Source organism: Schistocerca americana, chromosome 3 (assembly GCF_021461395.2).
Source record: "Schistocerca americana isolate TAMUIC-IGC-003095 chromosome 3, iqSchAmer2.1, whole genome shotgun sequence".
Taxonomy (NCBI): domain Eukaryota; kingdom Metazoa; phylum Arthropoda; class Insecta; order Orthoptera; family Acrididae; genus Schistocerca; species Schistocerca americana.
In genome coordinates, this window is record NC_060121.1 from 599,118,211 (window position 1) to 599,125,290 (window position 7,080).

General features: G+C 41.6%; 1 non-coding gene across 1 annotated transcript; it reads right to left on the reverse strand.

Annotated features, from left to right (window-relative positions):
• Positions 1–3,880: 3,880 nt before the first annotated feature.
• Trnas-uga lies at positions 3,881–3,955 on the reverse strand. The gene has a single exon. It is a non-coding gene; the product is annotated as a tRNA-Ser (tRNA).
• Between the last annotated feature and the right edge of the window lie 3,125 nt (positions 3,956–7,080).

Genomic DNA, 7,080 nt, shown 5'->3' on the forward strand with positions numbered 1-7,080 from the left:
TAAACTCAGATTGGAATGGATACCGCAGAGACAGGCTGGACAGCGAAGGGGGAGGCGTGTTTATAGCGATAAGAAGTACAATAGTTTCGAAGGAAATTGACGGAGATCCGAAATGTGAAATGATTTGGGTGAAGGTCACGGTTAAAGCAGGCTCAGATGTCTCTATAGGCCCCCTGGCTCAGCAGCTGTTGTGGCTGAGCACCTGAAGGATAATTTGGAAAATATTTCGAGTAGATATCCCCACCATGTTATAGTTCTGGGTGGAGATTTTAATTTGCCGGATATAGACTGGGAAACTCAAACGTTCATAACGGGTGGCAGGGACAAAGAATCCAGTGGAATTTTTTTAAGTGCTTTATCTGAAAACTCCTTGAGCATTTAAACAGAGAACCGACTCGTGGCGATAACATATTTGACCTTCTGGTGACAAACAGACCCTAACTATTTGAAACAGTTAACGCAGAACAGGGAATCAGCGATCATAAAGCGGTTACGGCATCGATGATTTCAGCCGTAAATAGAAATATTAAGAAAGGTAGGAAGACTTTTCTGTTTGGCAAAAGTGACAGAAAGCGGATTACACAGTACCTGACGGCTCAACACAAAAGTTTTGTCTCAAGTACAGATAGTGTTGAGGATCAGTGGACAAAGTTCAAAACCATCGTACAATACGCGTTAGATGACTATGTGCCAAGCAAGATCGTAAGAGATGGAAAAGAGCCACCGTGGTACAACAACCGAGTTAGAAAACTGCTGCGGAAGCAGAGGGAACTTCACAGAAAATATAAACATAGCCAAAGCCTTGCAGACAAACAAAAATTACGCGAAGCGAAATGTAGTGTGAGGAGGGCTATGCGAGAGGCGTTCAATGAATTCGAAAGTAAAGTTCTATGTACTGACTTGGCAGAAAATCCTAAGAAATTTTGGTCTTATGTCAAAGCGGTAGGTGGATCAAAACAAAATGTCCAGACACTCTGTGACCAAAATGGTACTGAAACAGATGACAGGCTAAAGGCCGAAATACTAAATGTGTTTTTCCAAAGCTGTTTCACAGAGGAAGACTGCACTGTAGATCCTTCTCTAGATTGTCGTACAGATGACAAAATGGTTGATATCGAAATTGACGACAGAGGGATAGAGAAACAATTAAAATCGCTCAAAAGAGGAAAGGCCGCTGGACCTGATGGGATACCAGTTCGATTTTATACAGAGTACGCGAAGGAACTTGTCCCCCTTCTTGCAGCGGTGTACCGTAGGTCTCTAGAAAAGCTTAGCGTACCAAAGGATTGGAAAAGGGCACAGGTCATCCCCGTCTTGAAGAAGGGACGTCGAACAGATGTGCAGTAGACATATATCTCTAACATCGATCAGTTGTAGAATTTGGAACACGTATTATGTTCGAGTATAATATCTTTTCTGGAGACTAGAAATCTACTCTGTAGGAATCAGCATGGGTTTCGAAAAAGACGGTCGTGTGAAACCCACCTCGCGCTATTCGTCCACGAGACTCAGAGGGCCATAGACACGGGTTCACAGGTAGATGCCGTGTTTCTTGATTTCCGCAAGGCGTTCGATACAGTTCCCCACAGTCGTTTAATGAACAAAGTAAGAGCATATGGTCTATCAGACCAATTGTGTGATTGGATTGAAGAGTTCATAGATAACAGAACGCAGCATGTCATTGTCAATGGAGAGAAGTCTTCCGAAGCAAGAATGATTTCAGATGTGCCGCAGGGGAGTGTCATAGGACCGTTGCTATTCACAATATACATAAATGACCTTTTGGATGACATCGGAAGATCACTGAGGCTTTTTGCAGATGATGCTGTGGTGTATCGAGAGGTTGTAACAATGGAAAATTGTACTGAAATGCAGGAGGATCTGCAGCGAATTGACGCATGGTGCAGGGAATGGCAATTGAATCTCAATGTAGACAAATGTAATGTGCTGCGAATACACAGAAAGATAGATCCCTTATCATTTAGCTACAAAATAGCTGGCCAGCAACTGGAAGCAGTTAATTCCATAAATTATCTGGGAGTACGCATTAGGAGTGATTTAAAATGGAATGATCATATAAAGTTGATCGTCGGTAAAGCAGATGCCAGACTGAGATTCATTGGAAGAATCCTAAGGAGATGCAATCCTAAAACAAAGGAAGTAGGTTACAGTACTCATGTTTGCCCACTGCTTGAATACTGCTCAGCGTGTGGGATCCGTACCATATAGGGTTGATAGAAGAGATAGAGAAGATCCAACGGAGAGCAGCGCGCTTCGTTACAGGATCATTTAGTAATCGCGATGATAAATAAACTCCAGTGGAAGACTCTGCAGGAGAGACGCTTAGTAGCTCTTCACCGAAGAGTCAAGCAGTATATTGCTCCCTCCTACGTATATCTCGCGAAGAGACCATGAGGATAAAATCAGAGAGATTAGAGCCCACACAGAAGCATATGGACAATCTCAGGGTACCCTCCGCCACACACCGTCAGGTGGTTTGCGGAGTATGGATGTAGATGTAGATGTAGATTTATTCAGTTTTCAAATTTATACTGACTTTTTGATCACCCGTTATATCAAATTGAGTGCCACGGCTCAGTTACTAATAAAGGAGATAAATTTTTTTAATTAGTTGGTGATCTTTGCGTAATTTTTCTGAATAGCACCGTCTACATCTCTTAAAACATTTGTTCTTTATCATCACGGTTAAACTACTGCCGTCGTCAGATAAAAACCAGTAACTGATAAAAGAAAGTGCAGTGCTACATGCAATACAATCTATGCTTTGGCGCTCCACTTTAGTGTAGTTTTGTATTGAAACTCCGCTTGAGGTTTTTGTTCTGTTTAAAATATTTGTGCAACAATGACACATGAGCATATTAAATTGTCGTTACCGGTTTAGACCAACCAGAAGGCATCTTTAAACTTTCAATAGATAAAAGAGAACACAAAATATCATTTATTCCATAATCTATAGAACCTACCAAATAATGATTTACATGATAATGAAAAAGATAATGAAATCGCGCATAAAAGCACATCCTGCAAGCGGTTTCTGTTGTATTGTTAATAACTGAGAAGGAATAGTATATAAACACAGAGGTATTGTAGGCGGAGTCGAATCTAGCCTCTGTGAGTGTGATAGCATCGAAAAACAATATAAAAATATAAGTACAGGTCTTAAAATTTCGGGTGAAAAGAAAACAAAATTCATCACAAATATTAAAGAATCCTCAAAATACATAGAAACATAAATAGGTAAAATAGAGCATGGGAGGAAACTTAAATATCTTGGAGAAAATATACGACAGAATGAGCTAGGAAAATTTACAGAAGATGAAGGAGTTAACGAAATGGAGAGAGCATATGGATCCAAAACGAATATGTAAACAAGAGTAGTGGGACGAAGGCCATTCTGCACAGACATTTTTATCAAATTAGTTAATTAATTGATCAATTAATTACCCCCCTTGGTGAAATCACCAGTCCGTTGGAGGGTCCCTCTTTCTTCTCTTGGAAGACCCCAGCACTCACTTCCCCCTTTGCCACTCCTCTTCACTCCTGTTCCTTCATACCCCCAGAAAAAGCGAATTGGTGGGATAAATTGCTCAGTCTGTGCTGAACTATTGGAAGGATGTCACGACATGAAATTTAAATCAATGTCCTTTACATTCCAGAGAATATATATTTTATTTATAAATTTAAATAGTACATTCTTTAGTTAATCAGTTTGTGGAAGACAGGCTTCTGGATCTCTTTATTTGATTGAGAAAGCTCGTCTTTTTCTGCTGTTTATTTTATTTGGGAAGGTACAGGTGCTGTGACATTCTATGAAAAAAATTATGAAGCTGTCAAAAACTTCGTGGCAGCTTAAAACTGTGTGCCGGGCCGAGACTCGAACTCGGGACCTTTGCCTTTCACGGGCAAGTGCTCTACCAACTGAGCTACCCAAGCACGACTCACAGCCCGCCCTCACAGCTTTACTTCTGCCAGTATCTCGTGTAGTACCTCCCAAACTTTACAGAAGCTCTCCTGCTAACCTTGCCCGCGAAAGGCAAAGGTCCCGAGTTCGAGTCTCGGCCCGGTACACAGTTTTAATCTGCCAGGAAATTTCATATCAGCGCACACTCCGCTGCAGAGTGAAAATCTCATTCCGGAAACATCCCCCAGGCTGTGGCTAAGCCATGTCTCCGCAATATCTTTTCTTTCAGGAGTGCTAGTTCTGCAAGGTTAGCAGGAGAACTTCTGTAAAGTTTGGAAGGTAGGAGACGAGGTACTGGCAGAAGTAAAGCTGTGAGGGCGGGGTGTGAGTCGTGCTTGGGTAGCTCAGTTGGTAGAGCACTTTCCTGTGAAAGGCAAAGGTCCCGAGTTCGAGTCTCGGCCCGGCATACAGTTTTAATCTGCCAGGAAGTATCATAGCAGCGCACACTCTGCTGCAGAGTGAAAATCTCATTCCGGAAACATCCCCCAGGCTGTGGATGTCAAGGTGTAGTACTAATCTGAGCGCTTTCCCCAAGCCTCTAACTTCCATTGTGTACATTTGGGAGACAAATGGCGTAGTCTCGTGGGACAGCTCCATCATTAAGTGGTTTTATGATACCACCTCGACTACTACACAGGTAAAGTTTCCTGTGTTGGAAGTTAGAGGCTTGGGGAAAGCACTCACATAAGTACTACACCTTGACATCGACACACATCTGTTTGATCCGATAAATGGGGTGTTCAGCTAATCAAGCTTCCTAAGGATATAGCTGACAAGTAGGCACACATTAATTTCCAAAATAGTAAAAAGACTTATTGTTTTGCATGGTCAACCCTGGATTGTGAGATAAATTATAATCACAATCTCCATCTGCATTAAACATGTCGAATTCAACAGAGGTGTTAACGGTTTTGGGGTTTTATAACTTTCATGGTATTGAGTTCCCTCTTACAATCCAGGACGTTCTTAAATTTGCGGCACAGAATACTGGTACATCGGTTCTCGTTGATAGTCAGAAGGAGAACAAGCTAGATAAAGATGGTAAAGTTCCAAACAAAGTTGTCAGACCCATTCATTTCTGTGAATTTCCCAGTCAGCAAAAGCTGCATGTAAACTTGTTGTTCTTCTCCAAAGGAGACGATACCACTACATATGGATCAGAGATATCTCTGGATTCCTTTGATATCAACTGCGTGAAAGTGGGTGTAAAAACTGTACTTGCTGAAGGTGCCTCAAGTGACATTAGTAAAGCGTGTTGTAGATTGCTCTACGATGAAACTGGTATGTGTTGTCATGCCCATTGAGGAAAACAAAATCTTAAAACATAAGAATGCTCACCGTCAAGAGCATTACCCTCATGCAGTGTAAATTGACTTTGAGTGCTTCCTCACTCCTGTGACGCACTATGAAGGTAACATTACAGCCTTATGTACCACATCCACAGAAAAGCATGTACCACATATGGCAGTGTATCAGGCTGTAAATTCATATGATTTGATTCTCAGCCATCCCAAATCATATGTTGGGTATAATCCTGGGATTTGGTTGGTCACTGGGACCAAAAAACTCTTCATGAGTGGTTAATAAGCTTTACAGCACTAGCAATCCCATGATCAAGTCAAATGAGGAGGTTGTTTTGTACAAGAAGACTGTTGACTCTTATATCTGTGGACAGCCATTAGAAAAAGAGAGCAGGAACAGCTCATATGGACCTTTGTCATCTAAAAGGGAAGTTGTGCAGTGCAGCCAATAACATATGCAATGTCAAGTACAAATTACCACGATGCATATCTGTATTTTTCCACAATTTGAGGGAGTATGATGCTAACTTTCTTGTTGAACACTTGGCTTATTTTGGTATGGAGAAGGATCAAGTCAGTGTCTTACATGAGAGCATTGAGAAATATATTTCATTCTCCAAATGAATAACGAATAGAATTAAGCTCCACTTCCTGGACTCATTACATTTTATGCACGCATCAGTCCAGAAACTTGGAATTCTGCCTCAGGAGCCTGTGAACGTCACTCGAGTTTCATTTTGTGAAAGGAAGGGGATTTTCCCATACGAGTATCTGGATTGTGTGGGAAAACTCAATGCAGTCGACATCCTGACACAACTGCATTCACCAGTTATCTTACAGGCGATGCCATATTCAATGGAGAGTATGTGCAAGCTAAGAATGTTTGGCAGGAGTTTCATGTCTCCACTTTAGGAGAGTATGAAAAATCTACAAGAACACAGACGTGTGTTTACTTGCAAATGTTTTTAATAAATACTGGAGTGTAAGCTCTGCATCCCGTGTTTTATTACGCAGCGCCTGGGTTGTCTTGGGATTCTATGCTCAACAAAACGAAAGTCAACATCGAACTACTAACTGATGTTACATGAACATCATGTACTTGAATGTGTACAACTTGTACGAGCATGCTATGCAACATTCGCTACCGTTTAGTGAGATTCGATGGTTGCGTAAAGGCAAATGCTTTGGAGTAGGTGGAAATATCAATGGTGTGGTGGCTGACTCTGTTGTAGAGGCGGACCTCAAATATCCTATTAGTTTTCGTGAAGCACACAGTGATTTGCCACAACGTCCACAGGAACTAGTTCTGTCAGGAGGCTCCATGTCCATGTTGGTGACAACGCTGGGGAACGAGCACAGGTACGTCGTGCATTATACAAACTTCCAGCAGTGTCTCAGCTAAGAGATGGAACTGCTTAGAACCACCTGCACTATCTCCTTCAAGCAATCACACTGGCTGTAGGAGTGTATTTCTTTAAATACCGAAATGAGGGCGTCCACGAAGAAGGATTTAGGTTTTTTATAATTAATGAATAACGCAATTTTTGGCAATACAATTAAAATAGTGAGAAAACACTGAAATTATTGTTAGAATACAGTGGGATGGGCGTTGTTGTGTAAGGAAATGCACCACCACACCAAATTTTAAACCAGTCTCTATCTTGAATAAGGATTTTGTTGCTGTGGAGACAGCAAAGACTGTGGTAGAGTTCATGAAACCTGCCTATGTGGGGATGTGCATATTCGACCTGTCCAAACTCCACATGTGATGATGATGTCCTCCTCGCCGTGTCCGGC